At 34.9% G+C, this 9,497-nt stretch overlaps 1 long non-coding RNA gene across 3 annotated transcripts; it reads left to right on the top strand.

Moving 5' to 3' along the window:
• Positions 1-1,300: 1,300 nt before the first annotated feature.
• LOC123534490 (uncharacterized) lies at positions 1,301-9,260 on the top strand. 3 transcript variants are annotated; one of them, XR_008369520.1, is made up of 7 exons: positions 1,301-1,749; positions 3,118-3,276; positions 3,568-3,689; positions 4,081-4,148; positions 5,653-5,740; positions 6,503-6,623; positions 9,157-9,260. It is a non-coding gene; the product is annotated as an uncharacterized LOC123534490 (long non-coding RNA). The 3 variants fall into 3 exon arrangements; XR_008369519.1 differs by having other exon boundaries at positions 3,568-3,677; XR_008369521.1 differs by lacking the exon at positions 6,503-6,623 and having other exon boundaries at positions 3,568-3,677.
• The last annotated feature ends 237 nt before the right edge of the window (positions 9,261-9,497 follow it).

The raw sequence follows: 9,497 nt of genomic DNA on the forward strand, positions 1-9,497 counted from the left end.
TATTCGCTTTTTCGCTTGAATATTGCATTTAATTGGGAGAATTGATCTTCGGATGACGAACACATTTATCAAGGTTTAAGATTCAAGGCTAAAATGTTTTAAAAGTATTGATCGGAAACCGTTTTCAAAGTTCATGCCCCTTTGATCTTGACCTTTGCCATATTTGCTCCGACGTCGATAGGGATCATCTACTGACCAATACCAAAGCGCCAATGAAGGTTCAAAGTCAAATTGTTGAAAAGTTATTGATCGGAAACCGTTTTCAATATTCAAACCCCTTCTTTCACGTTATAACGAATTCTTTTCTCGTTATTACGAGATTTTTTCTCGTTATTACGAGTAATTACTATACTAAAGAGATCGTTCCTTGTAATAAAGAGATGGTTTCTTTTTTAAAAAAATCTTAGAAGTAAAATGTCGTTTTTTCTACACTCTATTCAATTTTATTCTGTTATATTGCTTTTTACATGACCAAACTAAAATGAAAACGATTGTTGCTGTTTTTGTAATGAATTAACGTATTTTGAAAATTCAAACATTTTATAATTTGGAACAGTTAAGTTATCTTGTAATTACGGGATAACAGATTTGATAAGTATATTTTCATTTGACACGATTCGGCTATCATTTGTAGTTTGAGTAAATACTGGAGAAACAAGATAAATCTAGAGTCTTACTGGCTGTTCCAGTTAATAAAATGTTCGAACTCTTTTATAATATGTTAATTCAATGCAAAAACAGCAACAATCATTTTCAATTTAGTTTGATCATGTAAAAAGCAATGTAACAAAATAAAAAGTTAAATAGAGTGTAGAAAAAAAAACGACATTTTACTTCTAAGATTTATAGAAAAGGTAAAGATTTGCAAATAAAGTATTCTAAGCAAGAAGGATTGATATTTGACATTTCACTTGCAACGTTTAAAAGCTTTTATAAGCCTTTTTAAATTACTTATGCTATAGACGCATAAAATTGTATGACCATAATGTTCAAATACCATATGTTCACATTTTAAAACACTTTTTGTGTACAAAAATATTGCTAACGAAACTCCATATATCCGCATATAAGTTACGTGTAGTCTGCCGGGTATGCTACAAACAGGTTAGAAAGACACGAACACTTAATTAAGTCATTTATATAATCTTACTGCCATTAAAGTTGAATTTCATTTTGTTCTTAAATGTAGGTTTTATAAATATCGTTAAACGTTGTAATTACATATACACAAATATGTTTAATTGTTTAGAATTGCTACAATCAGCCAAACTAAATCTTCTATAGTTAATTGTGTAACTATGGGCCCGTCTTATCAAGATACTTACGAGAATATTTCTCGTATCTTTCTCGTAAGTCTCTCGCAAGGTTCTCGTAAGTCTGATAGGTGTCTTATGAAAATTATCGTAGCTACGATATCGTAAGTTTCTACATAAAATCCTCGTAAAGTTACGAGAGGGTCAGGGGTCTCGTAAATATTTACGATATCGTAAATAAAATGGCGGCATCCGTGTGAGCAACCACGACGAAACTTTCTGTCGAAAATACTGCAGATTGTTCAGCAGTAAAACTTGATTTTCCGTGTACATGTTGCACAACAGTGGATGAACTACGTCATCGATCATACAAAAGCACGCGCTTTGGGTCAGTGCGACACGAAGCGGAAGCGAGTGTAAAGGAAATATTGAGTACATAAATTCTGTTTATCTTCGCTGTTTCCTGTGTTGACAGATCAATTGGAGGGACATGCTGGTAATAATTAATGTAGAAATATTCGGTTATTTAGGTATAATTTTATGAGTGTCGATATTGCAGACATTCATCATCAACGGTTATTTGGGGTCGACTCGTACCCTGTTTACTTCGTATCAGTGTTTTTTATCATCTATATAATAAAAGAAACTGAATGTGCATGAGACTTGATTTTAATATATGTAGGTGGGTAGAGTATAAGGGTGCACTTATACTTCCTTGCTATTGAGCTAGCTTTTATAGCGACGTGGTAGTGTCCGCCTTAGGTGTGAGAGGTCCCAGGTTCGATTCCCGGTCAGGGCTGAAGTATGATCAGCCTGTTACATTTGGCGCCCAACGTTAGATAACTCACGAGTAGATGTGAATGGACACCTTGGAACGTCCCATAGAGGTTCAAACTCCTGGAATTTGAGGACGAATTCTAAAATGGAGGGGGTGTATGTAGTAGGGTAGAGTATAAGGGTGCACTTATACTTCCTTGCTATTGAGCTAGCTTTTATAGCGACGTGGTAGAGTGTCCACCTTAGGTGTGAGAGGTCCCGGGTTCGATTCCCGGTCAGGGCTGAAGTATGATCAGCCCGTTACATATAAAAATAAATTAAATAGGCATCAATGATCTATATTTGATACGGACAAATGCCTGCAATCGAAGGGTATGTTTGACAGTATTGCAACTGTAACAGTCTCAGGAAAAATGTGCAGCCTCGACTGGGTTTCAAATCTCGGACCTTCTGCTTACCATGCCAAAGCTCTACCAGCTGAGCTACATGTACCGAGGCCACCCGATACGAGAACTGCTACACACCTTCCCTCTTATTGCGAGACATTAGCACTCCTGGCCAATGTCTGCTGCAGACTGTTAACTGAATTCAGATTCACACCCCATACAAACTGCTTTGCCCTGCATGGGCTCCAAGGGTGAGCATCCTGGACGAGCCGCCAAATGTAACAGTCTCAGGAAAAATGTGCAGCCTCGATGGGGATTCAAACCTCGGACCTTCGGCTTACCATGCCAACGCTCTACCAATTGAGCTACCGAGGCCACCCGATACGAGAACCGCTTATTCAACTACACAACTAATATGACCTGTCTGTATTGAACATATGTTTACTGGATAATAAAGTCAAGGAATTCTCTTGCCCTCCAATAAATTAACTGAAAGCCACCTAGCCTGCATGATAGTCATCAGGTAACCCAATCCCTAGTCGAGAGTCCTCTAGGGGTTTTGTATCTGGCTTGAAATCTTGATTTGACATATTTGTGATATTACATATGTTATGCAATGTAAGTTACAAATGAAACATTCTTATCACACAAGCTTGGTATCACAGTTTATTATAATCTCTTTAAAACTATTTATGTTGCAGAATGCCAGAAGAAATTACAGACAACAATACTGCTCAGTGCAGTAACCAGACCTAAAAAAAACCACTGCTCAAGGCAAACTTTTGGGACAGAGTGCTGCATACATGGGCTTATGCACAAACTGAGATTGTGCAAGTCAACTGTCAAAGTCATAAAGAGAGGTAATAAAAGGAATGGAATCCATAATACCTTTTAAACTGTTAAGCAGATATTTAAACCTATGACAAATATATGAGTTATTATTGAGATAACAATTATAAAAAATAGGAAATAGCAAGAAATTTATATTTAGTTATAGATATGTTCATGATAAAAAAAAATTGGCTGTCAAATTATAACCAAAGTTATTATAACCCTTCAAAGGTAGTTTGTTGCATTAAACCAACTATTTCTGTTTTCTTAATATTGTATTATAAATAAAGTTCTAAACATTGACATCTTTTTTGTAACAGATCTATAGTGGACAATGTTGAACAGAGTTGAAGTCCTGGAATCTCGGTCAACTGCAGATAGCAGCATGGCGTAAAGCAGACGTCTTGTTTCCCAGTCCAATTTTAGTCAGGTATTCTTGGTGGTATGTGACAAAAAAGCCATTGAGTTTTTTTTTCTTCCTCTTGAATTCATACAATTCATACAGTCGTATAGAACCATGAAAATGTCATTTAAGTTTATAAAATGTTCAAAATGAAGTAATTATAAAATTCCTTCATTCTAAAGATATAATTATGTCTTTGTCTGAATTATAGTAGCAAATATATATATTCCTTCTTCTCTTAGAGTGATAGTAATAAAAGTTTTAATGTATTGCACATTATAAATAATTTAATAATTCTTCATATTAAAGCAGATTTTATTGTTTGTTTCTGAAAAAAACAGTTGACAGACATATTACTGATATTACATTTTGTCATAACTATAGCTTTAATAAACAGGATAAGTTTGAACATTTAGTTTTACTTTTTCAGGTATGAAACTGCAGTCAACACAGGTTTTTAGAGGTCTGCAAGTACAGAGTTTTAAATTGTGAAATAAAGTAAGTTATTTTTGTCTTTTCTAAGACCTGTAGGACATATTTAAGACATACATGCTATACAATTCTCTTTTACTTCTCAGAATTCATCATATAATATGTTCATACTAGATAGCACACAGTACTGTTTGTCCATATAGAGTACCCTTTATTTGCTTGAAAATATTTTGACTTTTCACAACTGATGTGGTATCAGTTGCCCTTTGTTGCTGTGCATTTGAAACCCACACTAGGGGTATAGCATTCTTTCATGCAGGAAAGTTATCCAGCTAATTTACATAGTGTTGGTTGTTAAAACAAGTGCCTGCTCTATCTTGCCTGAAGTAATACCTGGGCTCTTCTGTCACCATTAAAAGCTTGAAAGTCATACTAAAAAATAGTTTTGTCCCTTTTAAGTTTCTTACATTTTTGATGTTAACAAGAAAGCAGAAAGCTGGAATTTCTACAATTTAAAAACTAATCAATCATGTTTAATAATGTGCCAGGAGTTTTACATATCAGCAGGTTTCTCAAGCACTACTTTATGAAATGCTTTCAAAGGTCAGTCACACGTCTTCTTCATCATTAGTTGATCTCACAGACAGGTCACATAGAGCTCTCTAGCTTTTATTTTGTCAGAATTGTGCCTCTTTTTTAAACTAGAGATTTTGGCAACAGTTTTGCCTGTGTCTCAAAAACTACTAGGCCTTCATAAATTACTTTGCTGTCATCAGATAACCTCACAGGGCAAGTTGTGTAACTCTAGCTTCAGTCTTGTCAAAATTGTGCCTCTTTTAATTTAGAAAATTTTATTAAAGATTAATGCATGTAAGCTGGTTTCTCATAAACAACTTCCCATATGATGATAATATTTTCAGCTTTAGAATAGTTAAATACACATAAATTAAAACATGGATGTATATGTGACAGCCTGATTTTAAGGGTTTGGATAGTAATATTTTAAAATCAAGAGTTATATCCCTTTGTTAGTTTTATTGTGTTTTGTGTGCATTCATGTGCCTTGACCCTAGGTCAAAATTTTACCTCTGAAATGCTTTAATTTCATTGGGTTAGTCTTTCATAAGATACCTGGTCATTGTCTGTATAGTCATGTAACTGAATACTAGGAATATAAACTAGCTATTTTTATTTAGGGACCCAGACTGTCAAAAATAAATGGTTAACATTAGGTATATGGGCATTTTCTCCAACAATTTAGGAACCCAGCCCAAAATCTAGGGGCCATGGGCTACTAAGCCCCTGCTAATCTATATCCTTGAATACATGTATTGAGCTTTTTATTTTAAAACAGTTGAATTAATATTGGATTAAATACAGGTTTTTTATTTCACTCACTACAGTTTGTAATTATCAATTCAATGGTCCCATAAAGTGCTTAGTAATGATTTTATCTTTTATGCTATTGGCTCATTCTGTTTAGACAGTTAATATTTTGTTTCATAATATCACTTTCTTATATCACTGTCTCATTCTCTATTTGCACTATAAACCATTTAATCATTTACAGACCTCTAACCAGTTAGCAGTGTGTGTGTGTGTGTTATGCTGTGCTGAGATATTGCTGTGACATATGGTGCATTAAGGTCCATAACCTGGTATGCATAATTTGTATTTGTAACCTTTAATTAATTGCATAGCAATGTACATTTGAGTTTACACACTTCCTGAAGTATATGTATTTTAGCTGTAATATGCCAGTACACACACATGTATATGTTTGAGCCTCAGATGTCATTATTTGATTAAGAGATGTGCTTAATATGAACTGTACGGTATTTTGTGTAACAACTTTGTGTCTTACATGATTGTAAGTATTTATAGTAAGTATTGTTCGTATGTATTTTCAGGATGTGTTATACTAATATTAAAATAGTAAAACTACAATTGGTAAATTGCTTGTTGACCTTCACAAAGGAATAAGAAGAACCCATCCCCATAAACACAATTAGTTTTTACAGCCAATCATTATGGCATCCTATAGAAACTAACAGAGTGGCATATACATATTCTATATTACTGTAGGTTGAAATTATTGTTTTGCCCATACCAAAGTTTTAGATATGGGTAGATCATCAGTATTTTTTTCTTCATATTTTTTTCACAATACAATGTTTAAACTAGAATTGCAGACAGAGCAATTGTAAACAATTCTTACATTCAACTAAACTTCATTCAGAAAATTGCACTAAAGTAACACAGTGATTATGACTGAAAGAAGATAATAGGATATTTGTTTTCATATAGAGAAATTAAAATGAGGGTTGGATCAATAATTGGTCAGTCAGTTGAAGTAGTTGAGGGTGGTTCTTTACATTATTTGATGGAAAAACATGTATATATGGTGTGTTTTTTTTCAGGTATTATATGTGTTGACAGCTGTACAAGACATCCTATTGAAGACAGTTGTGAGTGAGCAACAGCCCAAGACACCTTGTTAATGCTGCCCTGTTACCTACTGAGTTTCTACATACAAGTCAAGTAAGTACTTGCTAAACTGAATTCATTTGAAGCTTTTTTAGCTTGACTGTATGAAGTATATGGAGGGCTGTCCTACTTGCCCTGGCATCAGCATCCATGTCTACACCTGTTAGTACAAAATGGATTTTCTTCAAACTTAAAACCACATCATATGACACAAGGGACACAACTCTGGCACCAGTATTCCATGAATTATTCCCCTTTTGTACTAAAAATTTCAGGTTAAATTTTCAGTGCACTTTTCATTCTATTAATTATTAAATGATTAAAACTTGAAATACATTGCAGTTGTTCCACGTCATCTCCCACATCAAAATGACACAAGGTTCCAAAAAAATACACAAATTTTTAATGAATTATGCAAAATTGTATCTGGGTCATATTGAGTCAAAAACAAGGTCACTCGGTCGAATCAAAGGAAAGCTTGTAAACACTAGAGGTCACAGTTGTGACTCAATCTTTATGAATTTTGGTCAGAATGTTTATTTTGATGGTCTCTAGGCTAAGTTTGAAACTGGGTCATGTGGAATTAAAAACTAGGTCACTAGGCCGGATCAAATGAAAATCTTGTCAATACTTTTAGAGTTCACAGTTTAAGTTGGAACCTGATGAGAATTGGTTATAATAATTGTCTTGATAATCTGTAGGACTGGTCAACTTTGAATCTGGGTTATCTGGAGTTAAAAACTAGGTCAATCTTCATGAAACTTTGTCAGGATGTTTATCTTGATGATCTTAATGCCAAGACTGAATCTGGGTCATGTGGTTTTAAAAACTAGGTCACTAGGCTAGATCAAAGGAAAATCTTGTTAACACTGTAGAGACCACATTTTAAGTTTGAAACTCATGAAAATTGGTCAGAATGCTTGTCTGAATGAATTCTAGGTCAGGTTTGAATATGGGTTAATATGGGTCAAAAACTAGTGCACCCAGTCAAATAAACAAAAAAAACGGGTGTATGTGCAATAGGGGCTGCGTTTTGGAATGGATATTGGTGAAATTTTATCAGAATTAATTTCTTGATGAAATCTAGATAAAGTTTGAATCTGGGCCATCTGGGGTCAAAAACTAGGTCACCTGGTCAAGTCAAAGAAAAACATTGTGTCTGCAATAGGGGCTGCATTTGTCATTTGATGTGCATGAAACTTATTCAGAATGTTTGTCTCCATCAAATCTCAGATGATTTTTTTATCTGGGTCACCTTGGATGAAAAACTAGGTCAGCAGGTCAAATCAAAGAAAAGGTTTACACTCTAGGGCCTACATGTTTGATTAAATCTTTATACAGCTTTGTCAGAATGTTTGTTATCAGTCATTAGGTCAAATAAAAGAAAAAGCTTGTTTACAAGGTCACAGTGACTCGGAACATTTAAATGCTTTCCAGATGATAACTTGAGAACGCTTGGGCCTAGGATCATAAATTTTGGTACACAGGTGTAACATCATGAAATACAGGTCAGATTCTACTTTGAGGTCAGTAGGTCATAGGTCAAGGTCACAGTGACTCGGAACAGTTAAACGGTTTCCGGATGACAACATGAGAACGCTTGGGACTAAGATCATAAATTTTGGTACACACATGTAACATCATAAAATACAGGTCAAGTTTGACTTTGACGCTAGTAGGTCAAAGGTCAAGGTCACAATAACACAAACAGTTAAACGGTTTCCAGATGAAAACTTGAGAACACTTGGGTCTAGGTTAATGAGAATTATAGGGAGGTTGGTTATGACCAGCAGATGACCCCTACTGATTTTGAGGTCAGTAGGTCACAGGTCAAGGTCACAGTGACCCGGGACATTTAAACAGTTATCAGACAATAACTTCAGAAGGCTTGGGACTAGGATTACGAAACTTAATAGGGAGGTTGGTTATTACCAGCAGATGATTTGTATTGATTTTGAGTTCCAAAGGTCAAAGGGCAGAGTGACCCGAAACATTTAAACCTTTTCCAGACAATAACTTGAGAACGCTTCGGCCGAGGATCATGAAACTTCATAGGGAGGTTGATCATGACCAGCAAAATTACCTCTATTGATTTGAGGTCAGTAGGTCAAAGCTCAAGCATGTTCACTGTCGACATTGGCTTAGTTCTGTGACAAGGACATATTGTGGGGGTATAATTCGTCACTCCTGTGACAACTCAACTATTCATTAAAATTGATCTATAGCATCATTGTAAGGTCATCTCTCAAATTTGTTCAAATGAGGGCACATGATCTGTTTTATGCTTTTATACTGATCACAAATATTATTATTCATGATTCTGTGTGTCATAAATATATTCCCTGTCATATGGTGAAGGTCTTGGACCTTCTTAATTCGTCCGTCACATTAGCTGGTGTACTCAATTGCTCTTACAGTTACCATACATGGTATGATTAGGCTTAAGAAGTAGATGATCCCAAATGTTTTGGGGATTAGTAGGTCAAGGTCATACAGATCAGAGGAACAACCCATCATGGGGGCATACACGTTCTTCAAACAGCTCTTATGAATATGTGTATCTTGACTGATTTCTTTTTTTTTTCAGGTATCCATCAAAGATTGGCTATGGTGTTTACAGAACTGAAAGCCAAGCTGTGATTTTTGAAAATTTATTATAAAGTTCTAAATGGAAATACAATTTGAAAAGCACAGACAACTTCTTGTATTTTTAAGCTACCACTTAACCATAGTGTTAATTGGTTGATTACAGACATAAATGTATGCCGTGAAGTTCAGTTTAAAATGACTAAATATAAACGCTGTAACAGGAGGATTGGTCAATAGCTGAAAGGTCAAGCTCTAAGGCCATTATTCACAAGCCAAATGCTTTTGTGTCTCTGAATCTCGTATAGAGAGATGTCAAAAGGTCATATTTATGCCCAACTT

The sequence above is a fragment of the Mercenaria mercenaria genome, unplaced genomic scaffold (assembly GCF_021730395.1).
Source record: "Mercenaria mercenaria strain notata unplaced genomic scaffold, MADL_Memer_1 contig_4708, whole genome shotgun sequence".
In the NCBI taxonomy this organism is placed as follows: Eukaryota; Metazoa; Mollusca; class Bivalvia; order Venerida; family Veneridae; genus Mercenaria; species Mercenaria mercenaria.